At 34.9% G+C, this 22,918-nt stretch overlaps 1 long non-coding RNA gene across 1 annotated transcript in view; it reads left to right on the top strand.

The window, feature by feature from the left end:
• LOC126948401 (uncharacterized) overlaps positions 1 to 5,709 on the top strand; it is a 63,417-nt gene extending 57,708 nt beyond the window's left edge. The window contains exons 2-3 of the long non-coding RNA XR_007723430.1: positions 2,226 to 2,434; positions 3,687 to 5,709. This is a non-coding gene — a long non-coding RNA (uncharacterized LOC126948401). The remainder of the gene's footprint in view (positions 1 to 2,225; positions 2,435 to 3,686) is intronic.
• The last annotated feature ends 17,209 nt before the right edge of the window (positions 5,710 to 22,918 follow it).

Raw genomic sequence — 22,918 nt, forward strand, 5'->3', positions numbered from 1 at the left:
ATCTGGGAACTCAGAAGTAATAAGGCGGAATGCATAATTAATTACCCAGCTTGCTCTAATTAGGGATGAATAAGTTGTGTCCCTCTCATCATCACAAATGTGGTGATGGGTAATACCAGTTTATGCTGTATTAACTGCAAATATGCAATCCTTCTGAGAGCACTTTTGTTGATGAATTTGATGAATGTGACAATAATTAGCAGAGACAGATGAGAGCTAAATTACTACTGACAATGTAATGCTATCCTGCTCGAGGGCCTGGGAACGTGGCAGGATAACATGGCAGGGACCTGGGCCTCATTTCTAATTAATAGTCTTTTTTTCTTTTTTTTTTTTTTTTTTTTTTTTTTTTTTTTTTCTTTTTGCCAGTGGGGGAAAAAAGGAGTAACGGTAATTGTTTTCGTCAAAGGCTGCAGGGAGTTATCAGGGTAATAAAGTTAATTAGCAGAACAAACATCCTTTCAGGGCCTTACCAGTCTGAGGAAAAGAGGGTAATTCAGACTGCAGAAAGATATGACTAGATGGGATGATAAGAAAAGAAATTTTACACAGGAGGCCAACAGAGAAGAATGATTTTCTCCCTTCATTTATTTGGCTTGATGCATGGAAAGAAATTAGACAGCCTCTTCTTTCAGGTCACAAAGTTGCTCATGTAAAGGACTTTGTTGTTATAATTTTGAGTTTGGGAAATAAAGTTAGCTTAGATAAACTCCACTGTTTACTTCGTTCTTTTCTAGGTGGTGATAGGTTTGTTCAATTTTATCTTTATTCAAGTGGCATTTTCCTAATGTCCCAGGCATAGGAGTTCTAATGTTTGCCAAAGAGAACATTTGGCTGCACTTTGTCTTCCAGAAATCTGTTTTGTTCTCTGAATCTTTTGGAAAAAGTAAGAAATTGCTCAGCAATTTCCATGAAGTAGTACTCTTTATTTTCCTGTGTAAATTTAAAAACTAAAATGAGATTTTTAAATGTATGTTATCTAATTCTATTTTTGTAACCTCAAAAGTCATCTTTATTAAAATATGGCAATATTATTTTTCATTTCTGTCTCAGCATTTTAGATATATGAGTCATCAACCAAAAAGGTGCATAGTTCAATTAATCTCAGTTTTGCATGTAGCTGTATTCAGTTTGGTCACATTGCTTAACATAAGTAGATACAACATAATGGGAAAACATCCACCAGACATTCTGAAGACTTTGCAGGTTTATTTTTTCCTGTGAAGATCATAAGTGGTTGGCCGCCTTCAAACATCATACACCTGAAATGACTGTTTAGTATTAAGTAAATAACACTAGGATAAAAGCCTGAAGCTTCTAAAATAATATCCATAAGAAAGTGTCTAGTATTTTTATTCCTTTTAGGTACATTTCCAAAAATTTTCATTTTATGCTTCATAAATCATTACATAAGTTCTACATATTTCCAGGCATATAAATGTGCACGCATTCATTTGTTGTTAGAGCTAAATGAAACACATTTCACATGACTCTGTGCTTAATTATAAGTTAAGAACATAAGGAGTTAAGTGGTGAATTTCTACTTTTGTGTTTGACAGTATGGCACCAGGCTGACTTTTCAAAAGAATCCTATATGGATAGACTTCCATGAAAAATGGGTGAAATTTCTAACAAAATGGCTTTTATTCCTAACATCCATATTACTAAGTAATGTACTAGTCCCTAAGGACAAAAGTAGTATGGAGGACATAACATTGAACTGACTGAGTTCTTTACTGGCTGTGCTACCACATGTGTATGATTTCCATTGTCCTGTCATGTCCCTTATCATTGATTTGCTCATCTATAAAACTGGTTACCCTGCCCTGCCAACCTGATAGGATTGCTATTGAGCATACACACAAACACACACACACACACACACACACACACTTAGATTGCTATGTTTTACCTTGTATCCTTAGCAGCATTTTTAATTTTTTGCCATATAATCAAACTTTATCTTTAAGTAGGAAAATTCTAGAACTAAAAGAAGCATTCCATGCTACTTTCCAACAACGTGTAACATTTTAAAACAAGTTCACTTACCGAAAGGGAGACAAACTATGAAAGAAGTAACACAAAAACACAAATGCAAAATTGCTTTTTTCTAGAAATGGTCTAAACTTTTTATTGTGAGAGAAAGAATAACAGGGAACACATTTGTTTGTTTCCTTTGGGACCTAGGACAAATATATTGAATATTCTGGTCCTTTCCCCTCTAGCCACTACTTCCTTCATTGGACTGCAAGGTTTTCCTGTTTGGAAAAGTAATGGAGTCCAGTCAACTTCATTGATCTCCAAGGACTATCAAAATTATAAAACTTGCCGTGGAGCTCTGACATGCCAGAAGCCGCTAGAAAAAGAAGTTTGATATTCAGAAACTTACCAAGAGGTTCTACTCTTTGGATAGAGACCAAAATAATACTTTGAAGTAAGTAGTAATTTCCAATATTAGCCCGCTGGGTGAGCTAAAAATGCCTTAGTTAGATTTGCCAGAATTAGAGATTAGATTTGTTAGAATTAGGGGTTCACTAATTAGATGCCCTAGGCACTAGCCATATGTACTATTGGTATTATTATGAATCTTTAGGAATTTAATTCTTTCTTTGCCTTTTTTACTCTGAATTCCTAAGTCATTATTTTAAAGAGTATTTTGACCAATACCCGGTTTATAAGGGTCCTGGGGCATTTTTGCTTCTTGTATGAGTTCAGAGGAGTGTTAGTTGGCTAACTAATTACAAGGGACTAAAAATAAACCATGGTTTATTATTTTCCAATTTTGAATTACAAAATTATTTAAATGTCTGTAATCGAAGTGCTACATCACTGTGTAATGAAATTACAATACTGCTTAATGACATTAGGAAACTGCATGCAAAAAAATATTTGTACACAAGGTGGTGATGTTAGCAACCAACTACAGTACTTTTATTCTGCTAAAAACCACAATAAATAACAACAGATTACTTTCCCTAAGTGATCCCCAAAGGGCACGTTTAGTTGTTCATATAATGATGGCATGTAAGGACACAAAGCCACATGGAAAACCTGTCAGCATATGTCATTAGAGTAGCAGAGAAAAAAGAGGAAAAACGACAAATCACGAAATAGAGAATAACTGCTAAAGAGTAAAATTATGTTTACAAGTAGTAAAGATTCAAGAATTCAGCCCTTAATACATAAGTTTCTACTGACTCCTATTTAGATATGTATGTCCAAAGAGCTACATTCTAAGTGTAAAATTGTCTCTGTAGCTCTAATAAAATATACCTACTTTCCAGACAGCTTTCTGTCTGAAAACTTTTGCCTCCCAAGCTTCCCCCTGCCTTTACAGATAGGTTTCCTGATCCCAGTCCTAACTACAATCTTGGTCCACTGAGGACAGCATCTTTCCCTCTATTCATGTTCCTTGTGCGCAAATTCAAGTTTTTATGTTTTTATTAGTATAATTCAGAGCAATTAAAAATCAAAGATGTGAAAATAATTCATAAACATTATTTCTCATGAAATATTTGACCTTATCAATTCTAAAATAGAAACTAATACATGCCAACATTAAAACCAGTTCATATTTCTTGTAAAGTGGTACATTAATAATGACCTCTCAGGCATAAGTAATTAATTTTATTATATTTATCCCCAAAATTCATGTATTTGCTATAGTGAAATGTTTTTATTCTCAGATACTTTTTTAAAGTAAATGATGTCATCAGCAGGAACACAGAACTTGTTGGCTACAAGGTAGAAAGCATATGTGCCATGAACCAAAAAGGTAGGAAGGTGTATTTTCAATTTTAAGATTCTTCTCTTAAGATGAAAAGAGCTGCAATTGTTTTTGTAAGTAAGAAAGCAAAATATCTGTTCTTGAATTATCTAAGGATGAGTCAGAAACTTAAAGCCAAAGAAAAGTAATAAATAATGACAACAGATGTTTGTAAACCTGTGCTCCCCTGTTCAGTGTTTGTATGTGTTGTTTTGCCTTGATGTGCTGTCAGCAGCCTCTCACCTGGGAGTAGTGATATCTTATCAAAGCCCAAACAGTTCCTCTTCACAACAGACAGATAATAGTCCCTTTCAATTTATCATACTGGAAGTCTAAAAGAACCATGGGAACGATTGGTCAGGTGACAGCTTGATGGACAGTTTGACAGCCCTTAAAGCATCATGGGAAATGGTTGTCACCTGATTTTCAGAGCGACCAGAGAGATAACCTTCAGAATGATGAGGGAAACAAAAATCTGAATATGTGTATAAGATCCAGTGGCAGCCTCAGTGCTCACTTAAGTGATAATAGGTGTGAATTTAGATGACTCAAAATGTTGTTATCAAACCTGAGGGGTTTTCCAAGTCCAGAAGTGCCCATCATCTCTTTAGATGCCTTTTACATTTTTATTCAAATGTCATTTCAAAAATATATACATAATATAGGGCTTTCATTTTAAAGAGACACAGTCAAACGTACTAAATATTTAACCACATGTTAAATATATTAGCTGACCATTAATATTCTCCGGATTTCAAGTCTGCTTTCTTTTTGACAAACTCCTTGTACACCATATCCTAAATATAGTTTGCATACTGCAGTACTGATTAAGAAGGCTATTATAGACAAATCATGTAGATCAAATTTTACAGATGGGACTCAGACTCATGAAGACCGGTGTAGTGTTAGTGCAAAAAAACAAAATAAAAGAAATAAATTTGAAGATCTCAGGCACAAAAACCTTTGAATCTATATTAATTCACTCATGCAGCCAACAAACATAAATTGAGCACTTACTACATGCAAGGGTCTCTGCTGGACATATAAAGATGAGAAAAATAAAAGCCCAGTTTTCAACAGCTCACAGTTGGTGATGGCAAAAGAAATCATCAGTCCAAATCCACTGCCTTTTAGTTGGTAAGGCTTACACACAACTGCTGACAACAGCGTCCCTTCCGTATTTTCTCTTGTATATTATATATGCTGTTTACAATAGTTTTGTGGTCTGACCTAAAGACATACTCCCTGGAAATTGGGATTCCACAGGAAAAAAATAATAAGGATTCAGTGTTTATACATTTATTGAGTGCACTCCAACTTTGAAGAATGATTTCAGAAACGGTAAGGAAGTAAAGAGACTTGAGATGAAGTTCCCACAATTGAGTAGGACCCTAAACCTCACAAACTCTCTGTTCCTTAGATATTTGAGCTACTTTTTTTTCCAGAGCATACACTCAAAAACTTAATTTTAAAATCATATTGAATATACAGAAAATCTAGAATAATACAAAAAACTCCTTTATACTTTTATTTCAAAATTTATTAATCATTAACATTTTATCACATTTGTTTTTATCATTCCAGTTCTCTCTCTCCTTCTTTCCTTCCCTTATCCCCATTTAGCTATCTATATATTTTCCAGTAATGTTAATAGGGAGAAATGTGAACAGATTTGTATCTAATTTGTCTTTATACTTCTTCACAAAGCCTGGCAACTGCCTTGTATATATGTAATAAATATTTATGAATGAATGAATGATGAATAATATTCAACCTAGATCTTGTATTTGATCTTTTAGACTTGTGTTTATACATACATATAAAATGTACTTATTATTTTTCTAAACATATGTAATATTTCATAAAATACTAATCTACTCTCCAAAACTGTGTCTGATCAATGGGTCTAATAAACAAATAACATAAAAATTTTTTTTATTGCAGCAGGAATGTCAAGTGACTTCCCAATGAAAGTAAAAGATAAAAGCTTTAGGTGCTGCTGGCTCTTTGTCCTGCTCTGGGACAACTATAGATGCTGGCCAAACAAAAAAAAAAAGCAAGGATTTAAAACAGAAACTGTCTTTCTGAAAAACACTCTAGCACCATTGTTGAAATTGGTACCATTTGGCTGCTTGACACTTTTGGGGTAACACTCTGCTTTCACAAATTTTGATGCTTTGGACTCACATTCCAACCTGATTTTTCAAATCTAGTTGTGCTAAAGCCAGACAAGACAGACAAATAGTGAGAGCACCCTCCATATTTTCCAGGGAACTGAAAAAGAGCCAGTAAATAATTTAAATAACTCTTACCAACAAAATATTCTACGTGTAATTCTTCACACGAAGACACATTATTTGGAAAAATATGAATCTGAAGTTTGCAAATGAAAAACAAAATGCTTTTGAGTACCATATGCAAATTTAAATACTTGGAGAGTGATAAAAACACATTGTGCTTATTTCAAATTGGGAGGGCAAGATGTGGGAGGGAGATGTGTCATAATTGATATGTGGACAAGGTCCAAGATGCTACAGAACAACTGAATTCAGAATCATTTCTGAATCAGAGCTGTGGTTTAAAATGCTTTTCCTTTCCTTGTTGAAATAAACCCATGGAACATCAAGTTATAACAAGTCCCAGATGTAGTCCCTAGTTCACCTGATATGAATTAAGTTTCATTGTTAACAACTAATGTCCTTATTTAAGCCAACGAAATAAGCTAAATATAAAGCCAGCACCAAGCCTCATAACATGTTTCATAGTAATGCCAAAATCTGTGGTCTGGAAACTTAGAATAAATACTAAATGCTAAATTTTCAATCAGACACACATTTTTCAGAAAAAAAAATCAGACAAAAAATTCCACAAAAAGCAAAAAAAAAAAAAAAAAAAAAAGCATTAATTCATAAAACCATACGACTTGAAAAATATTATATGCACTTTTCCATTATGCATTTAAAAATATAAGGTCAGCTTGACGGTTAAGCAGCATTTTGGAGGGCATAAAAGTCTTATATTATTGGCTAATGTAAGTTATATGAATTGCGGACTTTTTAAGCACCATGTATACTTAGAGTGTATAAAGTTGGGGATCTTTTGATTCAAAGCATGTAAGTTCTACTGTTTAGATTCTTCCACTAAGGTATAACAGAGTCTCCATGTGAGACACAGAGGAAACCGTGTGTCTTGTGACTCAGATTAGGGTTTTTAAGTTATTTATATTAACACTCTTCTGTCAAGGCATGTACACTATTCTTTAAATGTGGGAAATTCTGGATTCATTTCTCTTATTTTTCTGATTTCATCTTTCCAAATTTGGTAAGTCTTGGTATTCTAAACACAAAAAGCTTTTCGTTAGGTATCTTATTTCATATAAATTTTTTGTCATTTAATTACTTTTAATGATTAAACAACATGTCGCTTACACAATTAGAAAATGGTGTTAAGGTTTTGAAATCTTCTGAACTTGTCATATTTATTCCATACCTTTCTAGTAAACTGGAGGCTTGTCAGCGTAGTGAATAAATGAGTATGCTGTTTTCTTTAAAAAAAAAAAAAAAAAAAAAAAGGTATTTAGAAATCCATCTGATTTCTTCAATGCCAAAAAGTAACCATTGAGAACCATTAAGAATTATACCTGAGGCTTAATACCTAGGCGATGAAATGATCTGTGCAACAAACTCCATGACACAACTTTTCCTATATAACAAATCTGCACATTGTACCCATAAACCTAAAATAAAAGTTAAAAAAAAAAATGTTACCCTGTTGTTACAGCTTTTATGACTTCTTTACAGCTAAAAATGTTTGTTGTCATAAAAATATGAAAATTGAGAAAAACAGGGGGCTATGGCAGGATATCTCACTAATACTATTTTAAACATTTGCTATTACATTATTTAAGCTACGTATTTAAATTTATAAGGCCATGTTTTGAGTGCAGAAAGGGGATTCTAGCTTTATCCCCTTGGATAAATTGGATAAATAGGATTTATCCAACTACTCTTCAGAGTTCTGATTTATAATTATTCAGAGATTTATGATAAAATTTCTGAACTTCATATATTCTGAATTATCATAGGATTATCAAAATAGCACCTTACATGGTTCAACTTTCACTTGTACTAATTCGTTCTCATACATAACTCTTTTGAAGGATGTGAAAGGCAAAAAAAAAGATGTTAGATTTAAAGTAATTCTTAGAATCTAAGTAGTGTTAGTACCTACATTAGCACGCCTTTTTTCCTAGACTTTTTAACTATAATGAAAACTCAAAGTGGAAATTGAAATTATGCCCAACCAAGTAACTATTTTGTGTGCATTATATCAAATAAACTGTTTGACTTTTTCCACTGATTATGCTTAACTGACAGTTGTTTTGGAATTTTACAGGCACAGCCATAGTGTTTTTACAATCAAGCTGTGCTTCCCATTATCTGTTCTATATGGCACTTTAAACTCTCCATTTTCTTTCTAGCCTTATAGTTAACGAAGAACAAATGAACGTCATTACATTCCACCCTTGTAATGTTCTTTATCTGTCATATTTGAAAATTTCTCTCACCTCCTCTTTCCTCAGCCAAAAAATATATAATTTGTTTTTATTTCTACCTCTTCACCATCTTAGGAAAGTTACTTAAAGTTCTCTGAGACTCAGTTTCCTCATTTATAAAGTTGAAATAACTGTACATACTTTGATTTGTTAGGAAGATTGAAGATTACTATAAGTAACTGCATAGTACATACTGTGACACAGTCTGCTCTCCATAACAGGTCATTCCCTCCTTTTGATTAATATTGAAATTCTTATTGACTGACTTGTATCAAAAGACACATTATTCAATGTCTTAAACAAATGTCTTTTCTCAATTATATTGAAGCCAAGGCGTCAGCAGGTACTAATATTTCTTCTGGATCTATTCATTAAAAAGGACTGAACATAAACATAATTGTAAATCATAAGACTGAACATTGCCAATGCTCAGAAAGCAGAATCCTCCCCAAAGACAAAAAAAGAAAGAAAGATTTCTGCCTACCTTATTTTAAAAGACCAATAAAAATCTTCACTTAAGAAGTTTCACCTACAATTCCATGAAGCAGTAGTAGAAGAACATTTGGATTATGTTGTCCGAGACATTTATATGGATATCCGAAAACTTCAAAAGATATTGAAGGTATTATTAACATTTTGTTACCATGACATCAAGGAGGAAGCTGTCACAAAATGGTAACAACACAACAAATGCTTATTCAGTGCCAGGTATTGTGCTCAAGAATTTGACATGGATTATTGTATTTAATCCTCACAACCCTACTGAGGTTGATATTACTATTAATTTTATTTTATTATCATTTTACAGATGAGAAATATCATCATGGTTAGGGCAAGCAGCATGGTCAAGCATGGGCAGTGAGTATTGGGGCTGAAAATTGAAGTGACCTACAAAAACCCATTATGCTCATTTGGACATAAGCTTAAAAAATAAGTCCTTTTTTTTTTCTTAAAGAAAAAGATATTCTTAAGGAAAAAAAAGGGGAAGAAAAAAATAACATGCAGGTGTACATGATGTTTTGATATATGGACACATTGTGGTGTGGCTAAATCAAGTGAATCAACATATGTATTACCTCACATACTTACCATTTTTTTGTGTTGTGAACACCTAAAACCTACTCTCTTAGCAGTTTTCAGGTATATAAAACATTATTCACTACAGTCACCATGTTATAAAACAGATCTTTTTAACTTATTCCTCTTCTTTAACCAAAATTTTAAAATATTGTCAATTAAAAAACAAATTTAAAAATCTAATTCAAGTTGTGAGTAAATTCTCTTTTAAAATTCACCTGATTATTAAATAACTTAAAGTTTATTTTTATGAATCTTTGAGTAGAGAGCTCCTAACAGTATAACTCACATATTAATGGGCTGTGTATTAAATGGTTTTATTTTCAGTTTTGCAGCACAGAAAACTGTTGAAATACCCATATCAACTTGATTTTTTTAACCTAATTCAGGTGTCCTTTGACATCTCTTAAATGTTGGGGGTAGGGGTCAGAGCCAGTTATCTGGCTTCTATTTCTGTCAATTGCTTAGATTTGTTCCTCTAGTCAAAACTGTCACCCCCAAAATTGGTGTGACACATGCTCACGCATAAAATGTTAAAATGAGTACATCCTTGTATTTGTATTTGTTTTCAACATCGCCAAGGTGCTATGGGAAATTAAAGTAACAAAATTAGGAAAAAAATAAAATTATTAAAAAACCAAAAAACTTTAATTCTAAATACTTAAAGCATTTATTTAAACTGTGGTTCTCAATTTTTTTGGCCTTGGAACCCTTAGAAACATTCTTTAAAATTACTGAAGACCTCAAAGAGTTTTTGTCTATATGGGTTATATTTAGCAATATTTATCATATTAAAAATTAAAACTGAGAAGCTTCTAAAACAGCAATTTAAAATTACAATTTAAAAACTCACTTCATGTTAACATAAATAATATATTTTTTAAATAATTATGATTGTTTCTTGAGAAATGTGGCATTATTCTACATTTTTTCAAATCTCTGTAATATGTGGCGTAACAGAAGATAGTTAAATGTTCATACCTGCTTTACAATTCATCTATTGTGATATGCTATTTTCAAGTCTATTTTTTAAAAACTGACCTCATACAAAAGTGGATGGAGAAGAGAGGAATATTTTAATAGCCATTTTGCATAATTATGTCTATTATTTATTGATACACCACCAAAACTTTACCAACATGGTTTTTAAAGGTTAGTTTCAAAGTGGAGTTTGAAACAATATCAACAAAATTTTTATTTTTTCTTTAATTTATATTTTAGAGCTGGGACCACAGGCACACACCACCACAACTGCTAATTTAAAAAATATATATATTGTAGAGACAGGCTCTTGCTATGTTGCCTAGGTTGGTCTGGAACTCCTAGCCTCAAGGTATCCTCCTGCCTCAGCCTCCCAAAGTGCTGGGATTACAGGTGTGAGCCACCCCTTTTGGCCTGAAATTCTTATACACTGTATTTTAACACCATTAGTTTATTTGGCACTTAGAATGGATCTTTTACATACCGATGATTTGGAAGTATTACATGTTAGACACATTTGGAAAATATCTGTTCACTTCAAATCTTCCACATATTAATACACTTTATTATGCAATATTTAACAATTAAACCACATTGGTTAATACCATCACTGGTTTTATTATGAAGTCTGCTTGTGACTCAAAAATTGCACCAGTGCTTTCCTTGAGATAGCCATCTGACTTCAATATACACAAGTGCTTTATGCAGATTTCCCATTTTGTCAAACATAATGTTAAAGACATGCCCTCGAGAGTCAAGGTTTAATAAAATTAATGACATTTACTGTTTAATCAAGAACATTCCTAAAGTGAAACTGGCTACTTATTATTTTAGTGTAAGTGTGTGGAAGTGAGGAATACACTGACTAGTAGTATAGCTTAGTGCCAGTACCTTAAGTTCATAAGTAGTTTTACCCATTATTGCTTGTGCACCATCAATGCAAAGTGCCAACACAGCAAAAAAAGCAAGTAACATTTTAATATCGTTATAAAAGTAAATTTGACTTTGTAGACCCCCTGAAAGGGCATCAAGGATCCGTAGAGCACTTTCAGAACCATTGATTTGAGGTTGTACTCTCCTTCTGCTACCCGAATGTTCTATAGGTGATTCTAGAAGATGAATTAAAATGCAATAGAAAAGTTGCATGTAAAAAACTATTCCTTAAAGTAGAATAAATAAAATACATTTTTAAAAAAGGAAAAAAAAGCTATTCATGTGATTCTTGATTCTCCTTGTTGTATTATAAAAGTTAAGCAAAACTTGGCCTCTTTTCATATGCTATATGACTCGGAATTCACTTCTTTTTAATTGCTTGTCTGAATTATCATGGTTCCAGGTCTATGCATACTAGTGATTACACTGTTTTGAAGGGGTTTTTTGAGCAATATGTTAGGAGGAAGCCAGAATAAACAATAAGATTTTCAGTCTGTAAATTAGTCACTGTGTATAAACCACACAGCAGGTGAAGTCATTCAGGTCAATAGGGTATCTCTCACTAATCAACCTCTACATTAATGTACTAATTTCTCTGTGCCTCCCAAAGTGAGAATTCTATTCAGATGCATTATTTGTATTTCCCATTTTGAATAGATAATGAATATATTATGATGCAATTAAAGGTACACAGATTGTGCATATTAGATTTTTTTTCCATAACTAATTCAAGAATGAAATAATATATGTTGTTTTGAAGTCAATTGTCATGGATAAATGAGAGAAGCTGGCCATAATTGAACCTGAGGTGACTTCCTTTAGACTGGGCCATTGTAAACTACTTAATTCTGAAAATCTCTCTTTAAAATAAATTTTAAAATTTATCCCAACTAATTCACCATGAATAAAGGTTAAAGACTTAATCCTATGATTTTATAAAACCATGTTGTTTAACAAATTACATGTTTGTTTTACTCTATTATCAAAATCAGTTCATAAATAAATCTTCTTCAACAAGAAGGTTTGATGCTTAAATATACGATACCTTGTGATCTGTGACCCCTTTACTGTAGTCATTTTAGATTTTTAATATGTCACTGGTTTCTTTATTATTTTCTTCCTTTTTTTGGTTGGAATCTAATAGTAATAGACATGTGATAACTTTTACCAAATTTCCTTCATATTATTTAAATAACTTTATTTTGGGTAAAAATAAAACTACTAAGATATTCATTACACAAGTGGTATGAGTGGGGATAGAGTGAAGGTGGTATATTTGCCTTGACCTTTCAAAAATCACCTGCCATTTCTGTACTAAGGTCATGCTAACCAGGGACCACCTTTGAGCTTGCCTGTTTCACTCTTTCCTGGTACAACAGTGTCCCTCAACCTCCTTCATCTTTTCCTTTAAATGCTACTCATTCTTCAAGGATCTCCTCAATAAAACCTAGTGATACAGGTACCATACTTAGCTTCTTGTTTATTTACAGTCTAGAGGCATTTCTTGTGTTTCGTCAGCATTTTCTGTAGCTCATTACCATAGAGCTCAGTTCTTAATAGACACCCCCCCAAAAAAATTGTCATGATCAAATATAAACTATTAGAAGGAAACAAACAAATGAAAGTTAGTTTGTTAGAAGCATGCTTTTCATAAATGATTTGCTACATATCATGATTTTGGGAAGTCAACACAAAATTAGAAATGGAAACAATTTAAAACTCAGAAAAACAATTTCACTAAGAAAATTATAAATTATTTGGCCCTCTAAGCACTGAATAATGTTGAGTAAAGGTTTTTGTTTGTTTGTTTGGTTGGTTGGTTGGTTGGTTGGGGTTTTTTTCTGAAAGAAAGAGTAAAATGTTAGCTATAAGATTGCTATAATTTGGTAATGGACTAAGCAATAATCATAGTAAAGAAGAAAAGAAACAATGTCTGCTTTGCTTTCTTAAAAGGCCATATATTAAGAGGCATAACACAAATCTTACAGGTTTGGAAAAGAAGTAAAATTGGAACTCAGCTCAGTCCAACTCTATGTGCTTGAGATCTACAAAAAATTCTGTACTCACCTCTGTTACAAGCATTTAAAATATCTATATCTGTTGAAATATGGACCTCGGTAAGGCTGCCATTACTGCTTTCTTAACTGTATCTTTAGCTTTTAACAGAAATATGAACTACAAATATTAGAAGGCACCACTTCCTTTTTATAAATGTTATCATTAGAAAACTCAGAAAGGTCAGAAAAATGAAAATTTAATATACATTAAATAGAGAAAATCAATAGCATACGTGTATGCTGGCAACAACTCAACAATTCATTATAAAATAGAAGTTTTAAAGAAGTCCTATTGGAGACACACACACACACACACACACACACAAATATACTTTTAAATCTCTAGGCCAGGTGCAGTGGCTCACGCCTGTAATCCCAACACTTTGGGAGGCTGAGGGAGGCTGATCACCTGAGATCCGGAGTTCAAGACCAGCCCAGCCAAAATAGTGAAACCCCATCTCTACTAAAAATACAAAAACTAGCCTGGCATGGGGGCACATGCCTGTAGTCCCAGCTACTCGGGAGGCTGAGGCAGGAGAATCGCTTGAACCCAGGAGGCAGATTCTGGGTGGCAGTGAGCCGAGATCGTGCCACTGCATTCCAGCCTGGGTGAGAGAGAGACTCTGTCTAAAATAAATAAATAAATAAATAAAATCCCTAAATAGTTCTATAAAACTTTCACAAGAAAAGTGCATACCTTATGTGAAGACAACTAAAAAAATTGTTAAAACATAATTTTAAAACTTTAATAATAAATGTACAATTAATAGGCCGGGCGTGGTGGCTCACGCCTGTAATCCCAGCACTTTGGGAGGCTGAGGCGAGCGGATCACGAGGTCAGGAGATCAAGACCATCCTGGCTAACATAGTGAAACCCCGTCTCTACTAAAAATACAAAAAAATTAGCCAGGCATGGTGGCGGGCGCCTGTAGTCCCAGCTACTCGGGAGGCTGAGGAAGAAGAATGGCGTGAACCCAGGAGGTGGAGCTTGCAGTGAGCCGAGATGTCGCCGCTGCACTCTGGGTGACAGAGGGAGACTCCGTCTCAAAAAAATAAATTAATTAATTAATTAATAATAAATAAATGTACAATTATATCATATGCATGATTAGGGAAAGTAAACACCATAAAGACAGTAATTTTGCCAAATAATATATGTGTATATATACACATCTAATGTTATTACAATAAATATCTTAAACAAATTGAGAGCTGGGGGTCCTAAAATGCACTGGAGTACTAAATGTGGGAAAGTGCAAAGAAACTTTTGAAAAAGAAATGTACTAAAGGTAAAGTAACCATACACATTGTTTTTCAAAAAAATGTTTTATTTAATTTTTTTTTCTCTAGCGACAGGGGCTAACTCTGTTGCCCACACTAGAGCACAGTGTCCCAATCATGGCTCACTGCAGCCTCAGCCTCCTGGTCTCAAGCGATCCTCCTGCCTCAGCCTCCAGAGTAGCTGAGACTACAGGTGCACACCAACACACCTGGCTAATTTTTTTAAATTTTTTAGAGACGAGGGTCTCACTATGTTGCCCAAGCTGATCTCCAAATCCTGGCCTCAAGCAATCCTCCCACCATGACCCCCCAAAGTGCTAGGCTTACAGACATGAGCTACCATGCCTGGTCAAACCACACAAATGTTCTTTTTTTTTTTTTTAATTTTTTATTATTTATTTATTTTTTTAGACATGGTCTCGCTCTGCCTTTCCAGCTGGAGTGCAGTGATGCCATCATGACCTCCCAGACTCAATGGATCCTCCCATCTCAGCCTCCCTAGTAGCTAGGACTACAGGTGCATGCCACCACACCAGGTTGATGTTTGCACTTTTTGTAGAAACGAGGTTTCCCCATATTGCCCAGACTGGTCTCTAACTACTGGGCTCAAGTGATTCTCCCAACTTGCCCTCCCAAAGCGCTGGGATTATAGGCATGAGCCACCACGCCTGGCCCCATACGCGTTTTTTTTCTTTTTTAAACATACTTCAGCTACAATAATTAAAAGAGTAAGGCTGAGGCCAGCCATGTCATGCCTGTAATTCTAGCACTTTGGAAGGCCAAGACAGGTGGATCACCTCAACTCAGGAGTTCAAGACCAGCTTGGGTAACATAGTGAAACCTCGGCCGGGCGCGATGGCTCAAGCCTGTAATCCCAGCACTTTTGGAGGCCGAGACGGGCGGATCACAAGGTCAGGAGATCGAGACCATCCTGGCTAATACGGTGAAACCCTGTCTCTACTAAAAAATACAAAAAACTAGCGGGCGAGGTGGCGGACGCCTGTAGTCCCAGCTATCGGGAGGCTGAGGCAGGAGAATGGCGTAAACCCGGGAGTCAGAGCTTGCAGTGAGCTGAGATCCGGCCACTGCACTCCAGCCTGGGCAACAGAGCAAGACTCCGTCTCAAAAAAAAAAAAAAAAAAAAAAAAAAAAACATAGTGAAACCCCATCTCTACCGAAAATACAAAAAAAAAAAAAGAGTAGTGCTGAAATAATAATTAAGCTTAGTATATAATAGCTCAGATATTATGTATGTGTACTTCATACTTATGTATATATTATGCATTATATATACAATTTAATGTATAATAATTTATAACATAAGCAGTCAATGAGGGAAAGGAAGGATTATTCAGCAAATAAGAATGGAAAATAAATTAAGAATTTGGAAAAATCATTACTTTAGATGGTTACTACATGCACAAATGAAATATGCATGTTTTGAGGAGAAGAGGAAAAGGAAAAAACTCAAAAATTTTGCAAAGGGAAGTTTCTAAATATTGCTTTGTCTAGAGTGTTTATTGCTTTTAATTTCCAATGGTTTTTACAATGTATGCATCTTTGTCTCCTTCATAACCAGCACTAAGTTTTCCATACTGTTGAGTATGCAGTGCACTTTTTGGAAAGCTAGTTAGTTGATAGAGTCATCCATTCATTCATTTACTCATTCAAATATTCACTATTTTAAAATATTTGGCCACATTTCCTTTTTAAAGGTACATTTTTTTCCTCTAAAGAGAGTGTATTTTGATCCATCTTTTATCTGTAAAACTTAAAGTTGTATTTGTTTTGCTTGGGCCCTATTTTCCTATAAAAATAACAACAACCCAAAACTGAAAACAACTTTATGCCTTTAGCTTTTGGGTTGTACCATGATTTCCACCACTGGAGCAGTTGAATAAAACAGGATTTAAGATAATATAAACCCAAAGAACAGAGTGTTTCAATGACTTTCTTCATGCCATAATTCAAACACACTAGTCTAAACTTCATTTTCCCAGTGTAATGATTTTGGTCATGGATAATTTGTAACTGAGGGTTGATACTGGAATTGGTCTCATTTCAGGATGAGAGTAAGATTTATATGAGAACAGCAAGATAATGGTCAAAATAATCTTTCAAAAGTCAGGAGATAAGCTTATCTCAAGAGAAAAATACTGTCCAGTGACTACATGTTCTAAAATAAGGGTCTTGCTCCTGATCTCGTCAAGGAAACTGTAAAAATATGATAAAATGGAAGCTATTACATGAGTTCAGGGAAAATTGAAGGTATTTTATTTAAATGTTGCTCTTTCCCCAGTCTGCTATTTGTTGTTGATTTTTTACATCATATTATTTCATGGCATTTTGTTAGAATTTTGTACCTAAAAGAAATCTTAATATAATTTGTATTATTGACCTGAAAGTTCAGAGGCAACATTATCAAATAGTAAGCAATGTCTGAGTAAAATTTTATTACTTATGACAAAGGCATCCCTGTCATTTGTAGATATATTAGCCAATTGTGCTAAAAGTACTCTCTCTTGTACTCTGTAGATTGTGTTTATTTTTTCATGCATGTTTTCTATTCTTTTAGAAACCTTAAGTCCATAAATAATTTTTTTCCATTTGAGTAAAAAATCCATTTTTTTCTCTTTCTAAATGATTGTACAAGGTTCCTCTCAGTTTCATTAACCTATGATTGTTTTAAAAAGCTGAATCTACTTTGATCCCTGATAGATGCTCATGTATTACTCTGAATTTCCAGAAACACTTATGAAATAGAAACTGATGATATATATCAGCAGTCTTGTAAAGGGCACTCACTCTCATGTAGTCCATTTTGCTGAGCACTTTAAGGCCTGTGATACTCTATTAACAGCTGGTAATTTTTTAATAGACTGATAGGCAGACAGACAGATATGGATAGATGGGTGAATAAATGAATGGATAGATGGATGGATGAATGGATGGTCAGGGAGGTGACCCTATTTGTATAGTTGGGTCTTTTCCTGATGAGGCCAAAGCCTTAAACTAATTTCTTCCCAAGGCCTTTGTATGACAGACATCATCTGTCTTGATGAGTGCTTCTGCAGGAGCCTGTCCAACACTGTTCTTTTATGAATGGCCTCCTGGGGTCCTCAGGAACCATGCCAGAGTTTTGCCAGCTTAGATTATCACTCATGAAGATCCTTCCAGGCTTTGGTTATTTCCATGGCTGCTGATTTTTACATTTCTTCCCCCTCAGAGCAGCACTGAACTCATCAAATACAATTTATTTATTTATTTATTTATTTATTTTTTTTTTTTTTTTTTTTTTTTTTTTTTTTTGAGATGGAGTCTCGCTCTGTCGCCCAGGCTGGAGTGCAGTGGCGCAATCTCGGCTCACTGCAAGCTCCGCCTCCCGGGTTCACGCCATTCTCCTGCCTCAGCCTCCCGAGTAGCTGGGACTACAGGCGCCAGCCCCTGCGCCCGGCTAATTTTTTCTATTTTTAGTAGAGACGGGGTTTCACCATGGTCTCGATCTCCTGACCTTGTGATCCGCCCACCTCGGCCTCCCAAAGTGCTGGGATTACAGGCGTGAGCCACCACGCCCGGCCAATCAAATACAATTTAATTCTCCGTTGTTGTTTTCTGAAATGAGCTTAAAAAAAAAAAAAAAGCATATAGTATTTTGAAAATTATGTAAGGAATAAGTATTGATAATTCATTTTTAAAGGAATTTACATTGTATATTCTAAAACATAAACACAGGAATGGTCTATAGGAAAGGATTTATTTTTCTGTGTAAAAGTTTCATAAGCACTTAATTCTTTTTTTTTTTTTTAAAAAAAGCTAGAATCAAGTGGTAGCACCGTGAATTACCAACATTCCTCTGAATACATTCTGCTACTAGATTTGAATGAAGCATTTTGCCTCTGCTTTCTCTCTGACAAATGGGAACATTCCTAGCCATTTGGCATTAAGGCTTCTGAAAGCTGACATTAATGATCAATCTAAAGACTTGTCAGAATCAGTCTGGATGTACAGGCTAATACACACATTGACATTACATGGGTCATGTTTTTTTTCTCTGAGAGATGGAACATGAAATAATTTTGGATCAAGGATATATGGGATGGCATTAGACACTAAAAGACAATGTGAGAATAAAGACAGGGCCATTTTCACAGCAATAAAGAATCTCTCTCTAGAAATAATCTCTAACTTCTGGCAATTCACATGGGCAATATCTCCAGTTAAAAGTCTTCATGGTATGATTTTTCATAGGGGGAAGTAAGATACATGCAAAATACATTCATTCAATGATAATTTTAAGAGATAGAATCATAAAAAAGAATGAGAGCCCAACGTGGTGGTGCACGCCTTTAGTCCCAACTACTTGGGAGGCTGAGGCAGGAGGATCCCTTGAGCCCAGGAGTTTTAGGCCTGCCTGGGCAACATAGTGAGACCCCATTTCTAAAAATAGTGACAACAATAACAACAACAAAACCATAATGAGAATAGTTTGGCCATTAAAATTTGAGAAACCAAAAACCTACCTCAATGCAAGGTATTTTCTAATGTGCCATTTAATAATAAACTTTCCTGAGAATACTATGGAAGCAACAAGTTAGAAAGACATTGATATTCATTAAACCTACACAGAAAGAGCAGAGTTTCATGAATACAATAGCAACAACCAGTCATTTCAATGAAGTTGTGTAATGGGGATCTTTGAAGTTTTCCGGCATAGCTTAAAGCAGTGAGAATGAGTGGACCTAGCATTTGATGAACAGCTGCAATAAGCAGGCATTATGAAGAATATTTTGAAAATTTGAATTCACTGAATGCTTAAAATATTTCTTGCAAAGTAAATTGTTTATTCCCATTTCTCAGATGAGAAACTGAGTCTCAGGCGAAGTGACTTTCTTAAGCAGATATAGCCAGAATGTAGAAAGGATTTGTTCTTTTGGCTATATTTGATATATCCTCGGAGCTGTAGAGAACTATGGAGATGGATAAAAGCTTTTTCTCTCTCACCAGATAATTTTCGAGTTGATGAGGTATATATAGACACGTATATAAATGTAATAAAAATTGTGCTAAAACAGGGATTAGGAAACAGTTGCTAATGGGTACTAGGCTTAATACCTGGATGATTAAATTATCATCCATGTATTCCAAACCCCTGTGACACAAGCTTACCTATGTAACAAAGCTGCACATGTACCCCCGAATTTTAAAAATGTTTAAAAAGGAAAGAAACTGAGAAACGTGAAATTCAAAAGAGTAGTTATTTTTGTCTAAGGAGAGAAAGGAATATGACAGGGAAGGACACTTCTACCTCTGAAGTAGATGCGAGGTAACATGGGTTCTTCTTTTATTACTCTTTATAATATATATACATATACATATAAATATATACACACACATTTGTATTATACATACAAATATGTATATACATACAAAACAATTTGTATTATACATACATACAATACAATTTGTATTATACATACATACAATTTGTATTATACATACAAAACAATATAACATATACTTTTGTATGTACAAAATAAGAGACTTCCTGTTTTTAAAAACATAATTATAAATAGGTAACTTGTTGGAAAAGTCAAAAATATAACTTACATATCAATCAAATGCAAGATAATTTGTAAGAAAATAACTTTCATGTCCATCTGTAACTGACGGGCTCAATGTCAGAATAAGCCCTGTGATAATTGGTGGAACTAGTAAATGCTTAGAAGTGATTAAGCACTTTATCCTCAAACCATTTTAGGGGTATTTTATATTTGTGACAGCTGTTAGTGCAAGCTAAGAATATGAAAAAAACAGTGGCTAGTACAGTGATATAATAACCTCCTTCATCATAATACAAAATATTTTTCAGCCATACTGTAAATTCACATCTTCCCTACAGCACATATCACAGGGCATTAAATGTAGTAGATACATAAATGATGGCTTACTTCAAAATAACTTCCATTAACTGAATATTTAACATGGTCTAGATAATTCTCATACATTATTTTTTATTCTCACATCCACCCCAAAAGGTAGGTAAACTTTTTTCATTTTTTTTTTTTTTTTTTTTTTTTGAGACGGAGTCTGGCTCTGTTGCCCAGGCTGGAGTGCAGTGGCCGGATCTCAGCTCACTGCAAGCCCCGCCTCCCGGGTTCACGCCATTCTCCTGCCTCAGCCTCCCGAGTAGCTGGGAGTACAGGCGCCCGCCACCTCGCCCGGCTAATTTTTTTTTGTATTTTAGTAGAGACGGAGTTTCACCGTGTTAGCCAGGATGGTCTCGATCTCCTGACCTCGTGATCCGCCCGTCTCGGCCTCCCAAAGTGCTGGGATTACAGGCTTGAGCCACCGCGCCCGGCCTAACTTTTTTCATTTTCAATGTGCAGAAACTATGGCTCAGAGAAATGCAAGATTTTGCCCAAGACCACAAAGGTAGTGCATGGCAAAGGTAGAATCTGAACCCAGGTCTATTCTATTCCAAGACATGTTTTGTCTCAACCATACAACCATCTAATGGCAGATAAAACTAATCCTCACAACCACCTTTTGAGGTAGGTTCTATTGTCTTCCTAAATTTACAGATGAGGAAACTGAGTCATGAAAAGATTGTCAACTTACCTATAGTCACACACTTGACTTGGGTTTGGGGAGACAATAAGTGGGAGGGAGATGGGACCAGATCCCGTATCATTAGACCTGGATTGGTGGTGACTGTTGTGGTAGAAGGATGCATCTTACATGCAAACTTTTCCAAGGCAAACTAGCAAAGAAGCCTTGCTGAAGGGTAGACCTTACTTGGATGGCCTGAAATTGACAAAAATGCTTCACATTCTTAGGCCTTTTATGATCCTTTTAAGAGTGAAAAGAATCTCCACATGTGGCCCAGAAGACCAAAACCCACAGTTATATATACTTAACACTTAAGGAATTCGGTGCCCCGTCAAAAATGTGGTGAGACAAGAATCTCCCCAAAAACTATCTCTATTCCTCTTTCTCCTTCTCATAACCAGGCTTCTGACATCAAAGTTTATTGTTAAAAGCATCCTTAATAGAAATATTACTGTATATATTTTCACCAGAAGGAAAAATGTCAGGGGGATTTGGCATGATAGGTGTTTACCGTAAGTTTGACATGCATTATTGTTAGATCATTCTACTCTCCCTCCATAATTTTTCTATGCAATTTATTTATGTGCATATTTAAGTGGTGTGCCACTTAATTGAAATTATAGTGTGTTCAAGCCAGATTTGACACTGACTGGCAGTTGCTGTTAAGGAATACTTGGAACCTATGAAAGGGTCATTTTCCAAATAGTACAGATATAACTCTATTCATCCAGCAGAATATTTTAGGAAATCAAATAGCTGATAGTGCCAGTACAACTACCCCATTCATTCTAGGCAGGATTATGTCTTATTTACCTCTCACAACCCCAGAACCACATACGACATATCAGGTAGTATTATAGTGCCATTAGCTTCCTCACCTTCTCATACAAAGACTCTGCCTACAGATTCAACTGTCTTGAAAATAACTTTTTAAAGATCACTTAATCCTCAGAAGACTTTTAAAAATGTAGGTGTTGGGCCGGAAGCGGTGGCTCATGCTTGTAATCCCAGCACTTTGGGAGGCCGTGGCCGGTAGATCACGAGGTCAGGAGATCAAGACCATCCTAGCCAACATGATGAAACCCTGTCTCTACTAAAATACAAAAAATTAGCTGGGCGTGGTGGTGGTACATGCCTGTAGTCCCAGATACTCAGGAGGCTGAGGCAGGGGAATCGCTGGAACCCTGGAGGCGGAGACTGCAGTGAGCTGAGATGGCGCCATTGTACTCCAGCCTGGTGACAGAGCGAGACAGCATCTCAAAAAAAAAAAAAAAAGAAAAGAAAAAGTAGGTAAAGTAGGTGTTTATATTGTGCATAAAAACAACCCAGTATTTAATTCAGTTTTCTGTATTTTATATCCAGATATTTATTAGAAAAGTACAGCCCATAGCAACAGGATGCAAATTCAGACTGTTGCAGATAGAAGATTCTTGATAAGGCAATAGCCAAGCAACTTCAAGGAACCAACAAAAACAATAAATAGCCTCACATTTTACTTTTCAATTCAAAAGGCCTAACATTTTATAAAGAGTAACTGATAATTTATCTTCCTTTTTCTCCCCTTTGTGTCTCCTACTTTATATGTCTACTCAGCTCCTGGACACATCATTAACTCCTCTGTGCCTCAGTTTCCTCATCTGTAAAATAGGATAATAATAA

Source organism: Macaca thibetana, chromosome 2 (assembly GCF_024542745.1).
Source record: "Macaca thibetana thibetana isolate TM-01 chromosome 2, ASM2454274v1, whole genome shotgun sequence".
Classification (NCBI taxonomy): domain Eukaryota; kingdom Metazoa; phylum Chordata; class Mammalia; order Primates; family Cercopithecidae; genus Macaca; species Macaca thibetana.